We start from the raw sequence: 17577 nt of genomic DNA on the forward strand, positions 1-17577 counted from the left end.
GGCTCAAAAGCAACCCCCCCCCCCCCCCCAAGCGCCGCCCCGCCGAACCGAAAACAAACAAACAAAAAAAACCCAGAGCGCCGCCCCGCCACCCCAGGGTTGGCTGCCCCTTACGAGGGGCAGCCCCAAGCACGTGCTTGGTCTGCTGGTGCCTGGAGCCGGCCCTGTCTATAGGCAAGGATCATTCTCCTTGCTGCCTTATAATAATAAATGGTAGCAATATATGAATGGGCCTTACCATATCTTTAGATCCATTCTTTAGTTTAATTCCTTTCTTATGGAGGAGGATTATCCTACTGGGAACAGCGTGCACTGTTTATTTAGCAGTGCACAGAACCTTTTATAGTTCTAGTGCATGAAGAATAAATTTTAAAATCTATTACAAGTGGGGCCTTACTTACAGCTAGGTTATGCTAATAGGTTGTACAGGCAGTATTTGGCATTCACTGCTGCTTTACGTACGTACTTTAAAGCTAAGTCGTTTTATTTCTTTCTATTTTTTTAAAAAAAACCCACCAGACTTGGCTTATGGGGAGAGGGAGGGAGCTCTTTTAAAATCATTAGATCACTGTATGTTAAGTATTCATCATAACTGCATCTACCACTTGCTCTTGATAAGGACATAGATGTTCTTTGGAAGCCTAAGAAAGCCACCTTCTCTCCAATATAAAAAGAATGAAAAACAAAAGTCTGTTTATGCTGGTAGGTAGATACCCCTGTCAGTCTGGGGCTTAATTTTACCTATTCTATAATTCAGTTCAAGTCATTTTTCCTCTCAGCTGGTTATACTAACACAGAAAAGATTTAAAAAACACCTAGTAACAACCAAAAGGGACACCTTTCCACCCCACAGTAAGCTGGGGTGAAGAGAGGGTGCACCCTTCCCTCTAGGTAGCTTCTGCTTTTATTTTATAGCTCCATCCCAGATCCCCTATGCTATATGAAGGGAGCCTGGGCTCCCCTTGTTTATAACTCCTACCCAGCTTATACTTAAGGGAGCACTTTTGTAGCTGGTCATGTTTCAGTATTGGAAACAAGGGGTGTCTGTTCCTTCCAGATCAGCACCTTTTCAGTAATAGATGAACATCCTCTACGTGGCTGATCTACAAGTAAGTGGAAGTCACCCTGTGCAGAAGGTCTACATAATACCGGTGTGCCACCTTCAAAATAGGGCTTACTTGGGAATTCAGTGGCACCAGGCACACTGACCATGGGAAAGCCCTCTGCATACAGGAGGGGGATGGTGGATCGAGGGTCTCCTGTGATGCTGAAGGAGCGCTCTGAGCTGGGGACACAGTGGTGCAAGGCATCTTCTGTGATAATGCAAGGCAGGAATGCACTGGAGGCAGATGGGAAAGCTTTGGCGCTCTTGTGACTTTGCAGTGCAGATCTGAGGAGCAGCGGAGTAATGGGTATTCTACATGAGCACTACAGTGCAAGGCCACTGTGGAATTAGCCTCCCAAGGGAAACGGGAATGCCCCGTCTCTTGGATCATTAAGAAATGGATGGAACAAAGTGCCAAAGACAAATCTACTGTGGAGAAGAATCCTGCACTGGCTGACGGGCAGAGACTTCTCTGCCTCTAACTTCAATTGTACAAACTGTTTGTAATATGCAAGGAGAATAGCAGGGCTGTTGCCATTGCTTAATGTCTGGCGTTCTCACTGAGATGTTCTGATATTCAGCAGCAACAGAACATTCTTACTCCGCTGCTTTTTCATTTGCTCAGGGCAAATGCGTTAATATGTTTCTGTTTTGTAGGCAAAGCTCCTTCAGGCTTCACAAATGCTACCAGTGGCTGAAAGAGAGCTCCCGAATGACTGAGAAACCCTGACATCAATTCTTCTTATTGATACTGCTAGGAGAGAGGGATTTTGTTGTAATGAAGAGAGCTGGAGAGCAGTGTGATCTGAATGTCAGCACTGCAAAAAATAAGCAGAACTATCTTGCGTGTATAGAATGCTTTTCCAAGTCACCTCTAAGGCAACGTGTGGCAGCTGTTTAAGAGGGCACAATAAACCATGCACGCAACCGCTCTCACAGAAATATCGACTATTAGAAGTGCAGGGGAATTCGGTTCAGGAGAATGTAATTAATTACCCATGTTATTGCTTGCCCTGGACATCAGAGATTTCAAGCCTGCTCTTATGGAAGGTGCCAGGGGATTGCACCTGTCCATACAGAAACTTGCTTTTACATCTTAGCCCAAAAAAAGTAAGGTCAGTGCTCACTAAAACCCTACAAGTGCCTCAGTGTACAGTCAAGACGAAGGGGGAGGTGTTTGTGCATGGTAAAGTGGGTGTTGGTGCACACCATATGAATGTCTGAATTACTGTACCAGCTCCCAAACTTGCTAGTTCAGTTTCACTGTCGCCATTGGAATGGGTCTCGTGGCTAGAGGTATTGCCAAGGCGGAGTGCTCAAATTATGAGTCAGGCCCTATAAAATCATAAGTTTAGATGCATTCTTTTTCAGGTTTCTGAATATTTAGATTACACTTGAGTCCCTTTTTCATATTTTCAAGCTTTTCTGCATAGCCATATGGGCTAAAGACTTAATTTGTGTTTTTAATGAATGCTGAGACTTTCACATAATCACGAGAGTCCAGAAGCTGCGGCTTTAACCAAAACACCCAAGATCACAATCACATGGGTTAGAAACACTGGCCTAGTCTATTGATGCGTAACTTAAAAAAAAAAAGTCCCTAAAAGTGATGCGCTTTGAATCGGCAGCACTTTGTCTGATAATGTCGAGAAACACATTATAAGCACTGTCCAAACTCTGGGCTCTTTGCAGCTGCAGGATCCCATTCCCCCAACCCTGCAGGAGTGAGGTAAGCTCAGTTGCTTACTGAGGGAGACGGTTCTCCCACGGCATCTGCCCTCTCTCTACCTGGGGTTCTCGGCCTCCTGCTATTGTTTCATTTCCAAAGATCCGCACTGAAATTAAAAATGAACAGAAAGGTACCTAGAATTCCAGGTGAAATCCTGGCAGTTAGCTAGAGCTTGGCACAGACCATTAGCTTTAAATGATGCCTGGTCAGTTCCCTTTATGAATGCACCTTTGATATTGTGTAGCCCTACAGGGTCACAGACTTGGGCTTCCCAGTCTTCCCACTTGCGTTGCTAGAGTATTTGTCTCCATAGGGGCTAGGGGGGATGCTTATTTTCATCATTAATATGGGAGCTCTGCATTGGGTTGGAGTCCTGCATAGGTGTATGGATGGAGATGTGTGTTATGTATATAAAAATATAAATTTTTGTATGAGTGGTGTCTCTCTTCATCGAAGCATATACCTGCACAGAGGGTCATAACCCATGACTTAGTATTGTCTAATGCTCGTAGAGGCCAAGCTTGATGTGAAACCTTTCCCCCACAGCAGGGAGCCCAGCTGAGCAGTAAGCAAAGAAATAATGTTCATTTCTCTCCTTTTTCATCTCTCTGACACAAGTGTAGCTGCCTTCCAGGAGAGGAGACACTTTTTTTTTTTTTCATTCAGCAGTAACTTGACACACTGAATACACACATGAAAGACCTGATCTGACATTCCGTAGGGCTCAGAGCCCTAGTGTATATGAGAGAACAGACTTGTGATGGGTGAATAGTCAGAACTAGATTTAATCAGAATGAGTGAAACCCACCGCTGTGTGTAGGCCTGTGCCCTGCACAAGTCCCAGCTCTATTTTGAGAACTGAAGTGGAACATAAGTGGTACACAGGACTTGGGTGCATGCACGCGCGCGCTCTCGCGCTCTCTCTCTGCACGAGGGTGAAATTCACCCTATGCGATTACTCTCAAAATGTGCCATTTAGCCAGCTGAGATTAACACCCCTGGCTCTCGTGAAAATGTTGCAGCAACCTATCTATTCCCTAGGTAATCTCCTGCTGGCTCGCTTGTGAAGTTTGTTGAGCTCACACAGCCCAAGGAGGTTATTCTCTACTCAAGCTATAGAAATATTCTCTCACACAGCAGGTGGCTCCCTTTGGCCATGACACTCTATATGTCAGCTCCACCTTTGAGAAGAAATCTGCACTCAAGTCCATTCTGGTTTCAGAGGCTTTCAGAGGTTCCAGTGATTATTCCCTGTAGTCAAAATGGGGGAATATCGCTAGAGCGAGTAATATTTTAAAGTGTGTCCACTGTGTATCCATGTACTCTGGAGATTCTCTCCTTGAAACGATCGATGGCTTGAGCTAGAAAACACAAGCATGAGGCTTTATGATGTTGTTTTTATATGCACGGCTTATTATTTCACTGCTTATTTGAGACATGAAAGAGAAATGATACAAAGAGAATGAGAACAAACCACAACTCCATCCTTTGCATGCTTGAAGTCTACATAGTGGTTTTTTTTTTTTTTTTTTTTTTTTTTTTTTTTAAGGAACACTGTTCCCTGAACAACTGATTGTGTCAGCTATGAATGGCTTTGCTCTGGATGGGATGCCATAACAAGAAGTGTTTGTAGTACATCACTGGGAGCCCTGTGGGAGCTTATCCATATAAATAATCTAGACCCTGTCAATTCATGTATTTCCCATTCTGGTAAGGAGGATGGCATGGAATGGGGAATTGTAATGTCTGGATGTTTAAAATGGAGTGAGACTCTGCAAAAGAGCTCATTTATGCAGTATATTAATGTGCGCACACAGGCAAAAGTTGGTTGGGTTTGTATCAATCTTGGTGTGGATTAGACTGGTGCCAGACATTACTAATCCTTAGCATTTACTCTAAAACCAGAATCCTGATCCTGCAGCCCTTGCTTACCCAGATAGTCCTGTTTAGGAATTGGAATTTCACTGTGGCACTGAAAGAAACACTTCTGTCCTTATAGACTTTAATGCTTAAGCACCTCAGTTTCAGGTCTCATACAAGGTGGCCCCTATGGCATTGCTATTAACATGGGATCCCCAACATCACTTGTCACATCAGCTAGCTGTTCCTTGGCGGTGTCCCCTCCAAATAGCAATACAACCTAAAACTGCTTAGGCTGTGAGATCCAATAGGTTCCCAACCCAGTGCAGGGAGGAGGGATGGAAGCCAGATGTCAGCCTGTCAGAGAATGCATTTGCTGAGGTTGGTAAAACACAAATTTGTAAGTGTTGCATCTTTTCAGATCTTGTGCCCCGGGTCCATAAGTGCAGATAGGAGAATGACCCCATTCTACTGGGTATAAAATGTGAGGAAAGATGACTCATCCCACCCTGTCTGCGTTAATCAAATCCATCACTATAGACTCATAGACTTTAAGGTCAGAAGGGACCATTATGATCATCTAGTCTGACCTCCTGCATGATGCAGGCCACAAAATCTGACCCACCCACTCCTGGAATAATTCTCTCCCTTGACTCAGCTGTTGAAGTCCCCAAATCATGATTTAAAGATGATATACCTGCAAAGAAAATGTGAACATCTAGATTTTAATAACTACACAATAGCTGGAGAATCAAATGTTTCAGTTGACGAAGTACAGTAATGGGCTGAAGAGGAGTGAGGCTAGGAAGCTGTTAACTTTCCATTTAAAGGGTCTTCAGTGATTGTTGGTTTTTGGAATTGGGTAAAAGGGCTTTATACACTTTGACAATGTCCCTGTTTTGGAAGGGGATAGGAAAGAGGGGTTTGCAATCATGCTGGGGGAAAAAATCCCTCTTCTCCAAAGTGAGGATGGGCTGTTTCTCATGTAGGTTTTACAGTTCTCTTGTGCAATAAGTAGGAAAAAAATCAGGTCCATAGTCCTCTGCTGATAGACTTCCTGGCTTGAGCAGCATAGCTCTTCTGCTCTCTGGCAAGAGGTACAACCATACAAAACATCTTTTTAAAAACAATGTTCCCTATAAATGAAACAACTGAGCCTTACTTGGGTTGTCTTATAAAAAGGGAAACTTTGTATGAACTGAGAATGGATTGTTACGTTGGGGCTGAAATTCACTTCACCTGCATAAAGTTGGGTTGGTGACCAAGCTTTGTTTGGATGAAACATGGAGAGTTTGGGAAGCAAAACCCACCCCCTTCCAGCCTGCTGCTGGGGAGCAAGTGTGAGCTGGAATATAGGGCTTGACCCCTCCATGCTACGTTTGTGAGGTGTTAAGGCACCATAATCCCAGATTGTTGCCCTCTAACTCCATCTTCTGTCAGGTTGGCACGGAGACACAATCCTTGTGTAGCAACCTCATGCCATCATGTTGGTCAATGAGTAAACCCAGGATTTTCATCACCAAGAACACAGGCCTCTACCACTTCTTCGACTCCGCTGTTGGCAGGTCATTGATGTAAAGGTTGAACAGAGTTGGAGACAGCACAGAGCCCTGGGGTAACCCATGGCTCTGTCATCTCCAAGCAGTCGTCTTCTCCCCCATATGGACTCTGAACTGCCTATCACAGAGGAAAGTTCAGCGACAGCTGTGACCCAAGGTAGCAGTATCAGTGATACCTTCACGAGCAGGCCAGTGTGTCATGCCATGTCGTACGCCGCTGTTAGGTCAATGAAAACAGTGCCTGTTTTCAAGTTTCTCTGGAAGCTATTTTCAACAAATGTGGTCAGCACGAGTACTTGCTCGCATGTGCCACGGCCTTGGCGAAAGCCGGCTTGGTCAGGGCTCAAAATTCTCTCCACGTCGGGTAATATGCGCTGTAGGACCATGCGTGCCAGTGCCTTGAAGCACACCGACAGTAATGATATGGGGCAATAGCTTGATGCTTAACTTGGGTCCTTTCCAGGCTTTAGGAGGCCAATTACTTTTGTGGTGTGCCATATCTTTGGTAGCCTGCCTTCACTGATGACCCCAGTGAAGAATTTCACAAGCCAAAGCTGAGCATGGGGGCCAAGGTTTTTCAGGAATTCTGGAGATATGTTGTCATAGCCCGCAGCTGTTCCACACTTGATGCTACCCAGTGTCTGTTCTAGCTCTGTTACAGTGAATGGTTCTGGGCAGCTTCTGATCTGGTGTACGTGTTTAAACATAGGCCATTCGTTCTTCACTTGTCTTCACACCTGTTTCTCCAAAGTTGCTCTGGCCACTTTCAGTGGGTGTCCAGCTACCTGGCTGGGTGTCACTGAGGGTCGGCAGAGTGCAGGTGGCTGCTGAGCTGCTCCAACACATCGGCGCTGACTCCAACACTTGTGGCTGGAGCGGGTAAAGCTTATCCTCTCAGTCATCTCCACCCATCTGGCACAGCGAGCAGTGTCCAATGAGTCGGTCAGATGGTCAGCGACATCTGGGTCACCAGATGCCTCATACTGCTCAAGCAAGGCAGTGCTCTCCTCGTCGAGAGAGGGGATGTAGAGCGGGCGGCAACTGCATGGGGATGGCTCTGCAGGCTGTTTTGTAGATAACATCACAGAAGCGACGGTAGGTCTCATTTACTGAGAAATGCCGGGCTGATATTGTCACCCCACTCTTCTCCAGCACTTCCCGGTATTTTTCCCAGTCAGCCTTTCAGAAGTGCCACTGCTTCTTTTTGGAACTCTTGACAACTGGGAGCTGTAGCCCGATATGGATCAGCAATGGTCTGTGTTGGCTGCATGGAAAGTTTATCCAAGACTTGGCATGTTTCTGGCTGAGGATGGCCATGAACGGAACTGACCCAGCATAAGTCAGGAGAGTAGTCACAATCCCATCTAGAAGAATGGAATGTGCCTCACTGCTTAGCGTCATGGATAAGGGCGAAGTAGTTTCGAGATGCCCGGTCTGCAAGTTGTTCACCATTGGTGTCAACCTCCTTATACCCCCAGTCTGTGTGATGGCTGTTGAAGTCTCCAACGTAGACGGCTGGGTGTGGCAGGCTTGGTAGAACCTGTTGGTTCCAGCTGACACTCGGAGGCTTGTAAACATTTGCCAACCAGAAACTGCCAACCTGGATGGTGTCACAGAATTCAGTAGACATCAGGCGAATGGCATCTGCAATATTGGACCGAAGGTACGTGGCTCAGCCGTGCTTCGAGCATGCCACATGGCACAACAGGTCATAGCCGTTGATACTGTAACACCCGACTTCGGCAGTTGCCAGGTGTGTCTCTTGCAAGCAAATGATGTTGATAGTATGCCGATGAGCAAGAACACAGAGTAAATCATGCTTGACAGCCGACAAACCCTCCACGTTGAGTTGTAACGTGCGTGGAGCTGGACCAACGACATAGTCACCAGGCTGCATGTTGGGGTTGTCGGTGATAACCGTGCCGGGATTCATTGAGCTGGTACTCATGGAATTTGGCTTGCTGGTTGGATCATTAGCTTCCCTGATTGCTGTCAGGTACTGGCGGGTGGCGCAACAAGGACACTGATCCGTTGCCCCCATCGGCACCTCCAGCCAACCATCATAAAAACAGTCTCCAGTTTGTTCCATCTTCCTCACGCCAGCACAACCTGAGAACTGGATGTTTATCTGAATGGTCAGAAGGTGAAGCATGAAGTAGAACTGGTCTGTCTAGGTGTGACCTTAGACCACACATTGAGTTACCATGCCCACCTGAAGAAGACAGTAGCTAAAGTCAAGATGCATAACAATCTTATAAGCAAACTGGCCGGTTTGTCATGGGGTGCTCGTGCTCCAACTTTGTAGATGTCAGCTCTTGCCACCTCCTGGTCAGTGGCAGAGTACTGCGCACCAGTATGGAGTCGATCATCACACACCAAACCGGTGGATATGCAGTTACGTGCTGCTATGCGTATCCTCTCCAGCACCCTGTACCCGACTCCACCCCCATGGCTCCCAGTTCTGAGCAATATTGCTCCTCCTCGTATCAGACGAGAGGTTGCTACTGGCAAGTTACTGGAGAAAGTACACGCCAACTCAAGCCTGCAGCTGCATAATGACCTTTTTAAACCACCAGCTGCACGTTTTTCCGTCACATCGCCCATTATGGTCTCATCTGCCACGCCAGGATGTTAGGGTGGAAACACTCTGGCGAGAGAAATGGATATGATATAATCCCCAACCAGTCGCTCATTGCTGACCTCACAATCTGCCCGCCTGAGTTTGAACTGCCCTGTCGCCAATGGTCCCTGTTGAACAGGTTCCGGACCGGGCAAAGTCTCTGTGCAGCCAACCAGTATCGCTGGGCCGTCGTGACAGCCCTTTGTGCAGCTGCGACGCAACACAGACACCACCGCACATTGTCGATGAATGCCCGCTGACTAGGTCCAGCGGTGGCCTAGAAGAACTGCATCATGCCACTGAAGAGGCCATCGCTTGGCTAGACGACTATGCACACACTAAATAAATTAGGTTTCCATGAAGTGTCAATTGCTACTCTCCAGAGATCTGTGAGGCTCTCTCCAGAATGCCCATAGCCTCTAGGAACTCTCTAGCTAAATATATAACCTTCTTCTTTTCCAACTGAAACACATCTCTTCCATGGGATGAAATAATTCTCCAAATTAGTGTGTGCTGGTTTCTGGGACCCTCCTGATGGCTGTTAACACAATGCAGCTTTGCATCTGACATTTGAAACCTGGCCCATTCCATCATTAAACACAGACCCAGAATGCTGTAGAAATTGCTCGTATCTGGTTAGCAGTGATAGCTTGAATGGTGCTGAACAAAGGCAGGAAATAATAATTAACGTGATTCCAGGCTTTACAGGAGGAATGGTGACTTGGGATTCACCCCCACACTCCCTTGCATTGGCTTCATTTTTCTGTCCTTATGAGCATCCTCCATTATCTAAGTTCTATAGGTCTTTTTGATAGAGACGGATGAAAGAACATGGATGTGAAGGCCTGTGAACACGTTACAATGCATCTGTCATTCATCTGTGACTCGGAGAAAATAACTCCCCATGATTTGCTTCCGTTTTGTTGGCTGAGGGTGCTCCCTGCTATTTCCTGCTTTGTCAATCCGACAGCTAAGGGCTGGATTGTGGCTAACACTTATATTGCTGTGCAGGGTGGGAGTAAGGGACTTTTACCCCCTTTTGTGTAGCCTGCAGCTGGGTCAGGCAGCTCCTGTGCTTTGGAGAGTGTACGGAGAGTTAGTTATGTTCTGCTCCCTCTCCACTGGGAGTGGCACCATGAAAGGGGATAGGAAAGCGCAGGGAGTCATGGATCTTCCTTCTTCATGCCAGCCCACAAAGGAGTTTGGGGAAGGTGACCCTACTCCTTAAAGGGCGTCTCAAATTGCTCTCCTTCCTGTGGAGCTTGAGATCGCCAGGGTACAGAATGCTTCCTGAATCAAGCAGGACTGTGATTAAATGCAACAATTTAGCCCTAAGTGAAGAGAGGGAGATGAACCCTGTGTCCCATGGATGCTGTTGCTCTGGTGATGAGAACATGGATCTTCCCAATAGAAAGCAGCAAAACCTGATAATACCCTCTCCCCCTGCATCCCCTAAATAAACAGCACAGTGATATCCTCAAAACAGTTTGTTCAAACTAGTCTCCCATCCGCTCCACTGCAGAATGAAAATGAACCTTCCCTCTTGCTCAGAACTGCAGCTGGATGATCTACCCACTGCTTGCAGCTGTATCTCACAAGCTTCGAGTCAGGCAGCCTGGCTCCAAACCATGTTTGGAAATAACCTCATTAATTCTTTATTCTGGTGACCTGAAAACAACAGAGCAGTTAACTTCCCCCTTGAAATAAAACCCCAACACTCATTTTCCAATTACCCAGCTGCAGCAGCATAGGTGGCAAACTTGCCTTTGTTTTGTTTCTCTCCATCGCATTAACAAAGGTCATGTGCTCCATGAATCTCTTCTCTATTAATTCGTTAAATAGATTTCAAATCCCTTCCCCGAATCAAAAAGGTCAAAGTGAAACCAGCCACAAACATCTGCTTTTTCATCTATTAACTGGACTTAACTCCCCTCTGTTTGTACTGGATACTTCTCCGCTTGTGAGCGCTTGTCCCTTTGCTAAAGTAGTATAACACTTGATTGATGATTTTTGTGTGTGTATGTTTGAATATGCAAGCAATCCTGAGCTATAACAAATGAACAGCACTGCTGAGCATTATTCACTCCTATACCCTTCAGCAGCCTGACCTCTAAAGACCCATATATATATATATATATTGTGTGTGTGTGTGTGTGTGTGTGTGTGTGTGTGTGTGCGTGCATGCGCATGTGTGCAAGGATTAAAAAAATAACCAGAAAAACACTTGATTTTTCTTTTTGGCTTGCTCTTTCTGAACACTGGTGTGGTGATTGGTGCTGCCCTAGGTGTGCAAAAAATGTGATCTAGTTTAATAAATAAATTAAAAAAAAAAACTAGATGGCCTTTAGCCATAGCCAACGTGACTACATAGCAAATGTTTCCAAATATGGGCATAATGCATCGGTTCCCAATTTTCCTTTTGACAATGTATAGAGTTCATTCCAGACTGGGAACACATGGCTTCATTTCTGTGGAGATCTATCCATTCTTTTCACTACTTTATTGTCTAGTCTTGTTTGTTTGCTAGTTTCCCCTCCTCTCTCTCTCTCTTCTTCTCCCCCCCCCCCCCCCCCCGTGCCATGGGATGCAATCTGTCTTCCGTAACAGAGTGTGACACTGAAGTGTCCTGTAAGGTTGGGGCTTAAGAGCCATTTTAGAGAGAGGAGAGAGACACTATTGTACCCATTGAATAAGGGTGGCAGAATCAGGCCCAGAGTCAAGTTGAATAGCACCATGGGCCCTGCTTCTGCAAAAAAAACTTGAGTTGTCCCACTGAAGATAAGACTATGCATATGCTAAACGTTAACGACATGCATGAAGTTCTTTACTGGATTGAGGTTTCTTGCACTAGAGGTGCCATTGATTTCAATGGAATTCCTCAGACTGAGGCATGATTCAGTGTATGGATGGCAGAATCAGACCCTTTATTACAAGTTAAGTGGCCACGTGAATCTTAGAAATGCTTTGGGTTAAATAATTGCCTGGAGATATGTGAAGATCCCCATGAAAATTATGTTTAAATGAAAGTGCAGGGGTATATCTTACATGAGCAAAGACAACTCACATGAGTAAAGTTGCTATGGGCCTGATCCAAAGCCCATTTAAATTAACAAGAAGGCTCCCATTAATTTCAATGGGCTTTGCTTCAGGTTGTGGTGTTAGGAGCCGTTTTTTACTCTGCCTTTTGCTCTCGGCAATAACCACTCTTATGAAAACTCTGGGATAGAAACAAGCATACAGACAAGCTCCAGAAGCCCTAACGAGTACACACCAGGGTTGGCAACCTGGGATGCAGACCCTGGACTAGGCTTACCAGGCTGCTGACTAGAACAGCTGGAGTGGCCACCACGATGCAGGAATTTGGCATAGCTCGGTTTTCAGTGTGTAGCTGTGAGGCAGCAATGTAGATGGTTCAACAGGTGGTGGAAGAGAGCGCAGCTAGAAGACTGGAGGGTGGATTGCAATACTTTGCTACCCTCAATGATGTAGCAGTTAAATGGCTGAACAATCTAGATATCTAATTATAATGCACAAGAAAGAAGACTTTCATAAAAGTTCCCTGGGTTACTGCATGAGCTCCAAGAATGAGGAAAATATATAGTATAAAACGAACAGACGGGAAATGCAGAAAAATTCATTAGATTTTACTTGGCGGGCAATTGATAATTCACTGAACTTCTGACTATCTTTTGTACTTTGGCAATATTAAACACAGGCAACTGGAACACAAGGGAGTGTCTGTCATTGAGCTGTTATGACTTGTTTACAGAGACACTGAATATAAGATTATGTACTCTTCTATGAAATTTCTTGTAAGGGAGTCCATCTGTTAATGTGGAGATTGTAATGTCTTCAAGATGTTTGTCTCCTGGAGAAGTCAACGGTCACCACCTTTATGAAATTCATTCTCCCAATTAGCACAGTTGTTTTGCCACAGTATTTGAAGTAATGGAAACAATGGTGTGTGTTTGTTTTTTGGGTTTTTTTTTTTGTAATTCTGTGTTGATCTTTGTCTAGGCAGCATGTATATTTCTCTTTCCCCCTGTCATAACTATAAAAGGAAGGGTAACAGCTCTCTGTGTACAGTACTAAAATCCCTCCTGGTCAGAGACTCCAAAATCCTTTTACCTGTAAAGGGTTAAGAAGCTCGGGTAACCTGGCTGACACCTGACCCAGAGGACCAATGAGGGGACAAGATACTTTCAAATCTTGGGGGGGGGGAAAGGCTTTTGTGTGTGTCCTTTGTTTAAGGGGTTGTTCGCTCTTGGGACTGAGAGGGACCAGACATCAATCCAGGTTCTCCCCATCTTTCTAAACAAGTCTCTCTTATTTCAAAATTGTAAGTAAAAGCCAGGCAAGGCGTCTTAGATTTACTTTGTTTTCTCAACTTGTAAATGTACCTTTTACCAGAGTGCTTATCTTGTTTGCTATACTTTGAACCTAAGACAGAGGGGATTCCTCTGAGCTCTTTAAGTTTGATTACCCTGTAAAGTTATTTTCCATACTGATTTTGCAGAGATGATTTTTACCTTTTGCTTTAATTAAAAGCCTTCTTTTTAAGAACCTGATTGATTTCTCCTTGTTTTAAGATCCAAAGGGGGTTTGGATCTGTATTCACCAGGAGTTGGTGAAAGGAAGGAGGGGGGAAAGGGTCAATTTCTCCTTGTTTTAAGATCCAAAAGGGGTTTGGATCTGTATTCACCAGGGAATTGGTGAAGGTTTCTCAAGGCTTCCCAGGGAGGGAATTCTTAAGATGGTGGCAGCGGACCAGAGCTAAGCTGGTAGATAAGCTTAGCAGTTTTCATGCAGGCCCCTACATTTGTACCCTAAAGTTCAAAGTAGGGATACAGCCTTGACATGGTGGCAGCGGTGGGATCGTTTTAAACCCAAAAGCCAGTAAGAGATTTTTTTTTCCCTTCTAGCTGCTTGGAGAGCAGAGCTGAAGGTAGATGCATATCTTATCTCTCCTTGCCTGAAGGCAGAGGTGTTAAGTTTTTTTAACAAGGTCCTTTGTTAAGAGAAGGGTTCAATTAATAAGCAAACAACTGGTAAAGATAATTTACAAGCTGAATTGTGTTTTTTTTCTTTTTTACATCCTCGGAAGTAGCTAGTTAGAAACTCTCTGTTAACTCAGCAGCACTCAGCAGGAGCCTGAGCTAAATACATCCCAGTTTCAGTCAACTGCAGAGGGTGAGACCCAGCACAAGAAAACCAGGAAAATGACTACCAGTGAAGCAGCTAGCAAACTAGAACTGGCCAGACTAGAAGCAGAAGAAAATAAGAAAAAACATCAGAGACTACTTCAAATTAAAAAACTCAAGGAAAAAGCCAAACAGGAGGCCCATAAAAGAGAAGAAAAAGCCAAACAGGAGGCCCATGAAAGAGAAGAAAAAGCCAAACAGGAGGCCCATAAAAGAGAAGAAAAAGCCAAACAGGAGGCCCATAAAAAAGAGATGGAACTGAAAGCAGCAAGGACTAGGCAGGGTGCATCAGACCATCCTAACAACTCCTCTCCAGGTACCACTTCCCATCCCAGGAAATTCCCCACCTACAAGGCAGGCGATAATACTGAGGCCTTCTTAGAAAATTTTGAAAGGGCCTGCCTTGGATACGACATCCCTCCAACCCAGTACATGGTAGAGCTGAGGCCGCAGCTCAGTGGACCCTTAGCAGAGGTGGCGGCTGAAATGCCTAAGGAACACATGAACAGTTATGAACTTTTTAAAAACAAGGCCAGAATCAGAATGGGGTTAACACCTGAGCATGCCCGTCGGCGGTTCAGAGCCCTAAGGTGGAAACCTGATGTGTCATTTACCCGACATGCCTACCACATTGGGAAAAATTGGGATGCCTGGATATCAGAAGCAAATGTTAAATCTACGGAAGAGTTGCCCTTCCTATTGCAAATGGAGCAGTTTTTAGAGGGTGTTCCTGAGGAAATAAAAAGGTACATCCTAGATGGGAAGCCCAAAACTGTAACCGAGGCGGGGGAGATTGGAGCCAAATGGGTGGAGGTGACAGAAAAAAAAAAAGCTAGTAGCAGTTGGAGCGAATATCAGAAGGGGCAAGCCGAAACAAAACCTTATCACCGGGGACAACCCAAGACCCCACCCACATCCCAAGGGAAACCCCAGACGCCTTCTCACCCCACCACACCAGTCTCCAGCAACCAACATCGCCCCGGTGATACCTTAGCAGGGCGATGTTTTAAATGTAATGAACTGGGGCATATAAAGGCTCACTGCCCCAAGAACCCCAACCAATTACAGTTCATTACACCCCAATCACACCAAAGAACCCCAGACCCAGATGCCTCTCTCATACCCTCGGAGCGAAGGGAAACCTTGAGAGTGGGCGGAAAGAAGGTTATCGCTTGGAGGGACACTGGGGCACAAGTGTCAACTATTCACCAATCCCTAGTGGACCCCAAACTCATCAACCCGGAGGCTACAGTGACAATTCAACCCTTCGTGTCACAGTCTGTAACCTTGCCTACAGCCAAGTTGCATGTCCAGTACAAGGGCTGGTCAGGAATGTGGACTTTTGCAGTCTATGACAATTATCCCATTCCCATGCTACTGGGGGAAGACTTGGCTAACCATGTGAAGCTAGCCAAGAGGGTGGGAATAGTCACCCGCAGCCAGGCTAAGCAAGCTTTCACCCCCATCCCTGTTCCTGAGCCGTCCACCAGGACCCCGTCTGTGTTACCGGAAACCCAAACACAGGTGGTGGAACCGGATCCCCTGCCAACGACTGCAACAGCCGTAGTGGATCCAATCCCAGAGACCCAGCCAAAGCCAGTCCCAGAACCGGAACTGGCAACGCAACCAGCACCAGAACCATTGCCAGCACTGAGTCCAGCGCTTGCAACCCCGTCTACAACTCCAATGCCAGAGGGCACCAGCGAGCCTAAACTGGCGGAAGCAGCAGATAACCCTACCCAAGAGGCTCAGCCAGAGACTGAAATACCACATAGTACACCAGCGGACAGCGGTTCACAGTCAATGAAAAAAGCCCCAGCACCTGCATCGCTTCCAGAGGGACCAAGCCCCAGTCCACAGTCCAAGGAGGAACTGATGTCTCCAGCATCAAGGGAACAGTTCCAGGCCGAGCAGGAAGCAGATGACAGCCTTCAAAAAGCTTGGGCAGCGGCACGGAGCACCCCACCGCCTCTCAGCTCTTCTAACCGATCCCGGTTTGTTGTAGAAAAAGGACTTTTATACAAGGAGACTCTTTCTGGTGGGCACCAGGAAGACTGGCATCCTCAAAGACAGCTGGTAGTTCCCACTAAGTATCGGGTAAAACTCTTGAGCTTAGCCCATGATCATCCCAGTGGCCATTCTGGGGTGAACAAAACCAAAGACCGGTTGGGGAAGTCCTTCCACTGGGAGGGAATGGGCAAGGACGTTGCTAATTATGTCCGGTCTTGTGAGGTGTGCCAACGAGTGGGAAAGCCCCAAGACCAGGTTAAAGCCCCTCTCCAGCCACTACCCATAATTGAGGTCCCATTTCAGCGAGTAGCTGTGGATATTCTGGGTCCTTTCCCAAAGAAGACACCCAGAGGAAAGCAGTACGTACTGACTTTCATAAATTTTGCTACCCGATGGCCGGAAGCTGTACCCTTAAGCAACACCAAGACTAAAAGTGTGTGCCAGGCATTAGCAGACATTTTTGCCAGGGTAGGGTGGCCCTCCGACATACTTACAGATTCGGGAACTAATTTCCTGGCAGGGAACATGAAAAACCTGTGGAAAGCTCATGGGGTGAATCACTTGGTTGCCACCCCTCTTCACCATCAAACCAATGGTCTGGTGGAGAGGTTTAATGGAACTTTGGGGGCCATGATACGTAAATTCGTAAATGAACACTCCAATAATTGGGACCTAGTGTTGCAGCAGTTGCTTTTTGCCTACAGGGCTGTACCACATCCCAGTTTAGGGTTTTCACCATTTGAACTTGTGTATGGCCGCGAGGTTAAGGGGCCATTACAGTTGGTGAAGCAGCAATGGGAGGGGTTTACGCCTTCTCCAGGAACTAACATTCTAGACTTTGTAAGCAACCTACAAAACACCCTCCGACACTCTTTAGCCCTTGCTAAAGAAAACCTAAAGGATGCTCAGGAAGAGCAAAAGGCCTGGTATGATAAACATTCCAGAGAACGGTCCTTCAAAGTAGGAGACCAAGTCATGGTCTTAAAGGCGCTCCAGGCCCATAAAATGGAAGCGTCGTGGAAAGGACCATTCACGGTCCAGGAGCGCCTAGGAGCTGTTAACTATCTCATAGCCTCCCCCACCTCCAACATAAAGCCTAAGGTATACCATGTTAATTCTCTTAAGCCCTTTTATTCTAGAGAATTAAACGTTTGCCAGTTTACAGCCCAGGAAACTGATGACGCGGAGTGGCCTGCAGGTGTCTACTATGAAGAAAAAAGAAATGGTGGCGTGGAAGAGGTGAACCTCTCCACGACCCTGGGACGTCTGCAGCAACAGCAGATAAAGGAGCTGTGCACAAGCTTTGCACCGATTTTCTCAGCCACTCCAGGACGGACCGAACGGGCATACCACTCCATTGACACAGGTAATGCTCACCCAATTAGAACCCCACCCTACCGGGAGTCACCTCATGCCCAAGCGGCTATACAAAGGGAGATCCAGGACATGCTACAGATGGGTATAATCCGCCCCTCTACCAGTGCATGGGCATC

This window comes from Emys orbicularis, chromosome 4 (assembly GCF_028017835.1).
Source record: "Emys orbicularis isolate rEmyOrb1 chromosome 4, rEmyOrb1.hap1, whole genome shotgun sequence".
Classification (NCBI taxonomy): domain Eukaryota; kingdom Metazoa; phylum Chordata; order Testudines; family Emydidae; genus Emys; species Emys orbicularis.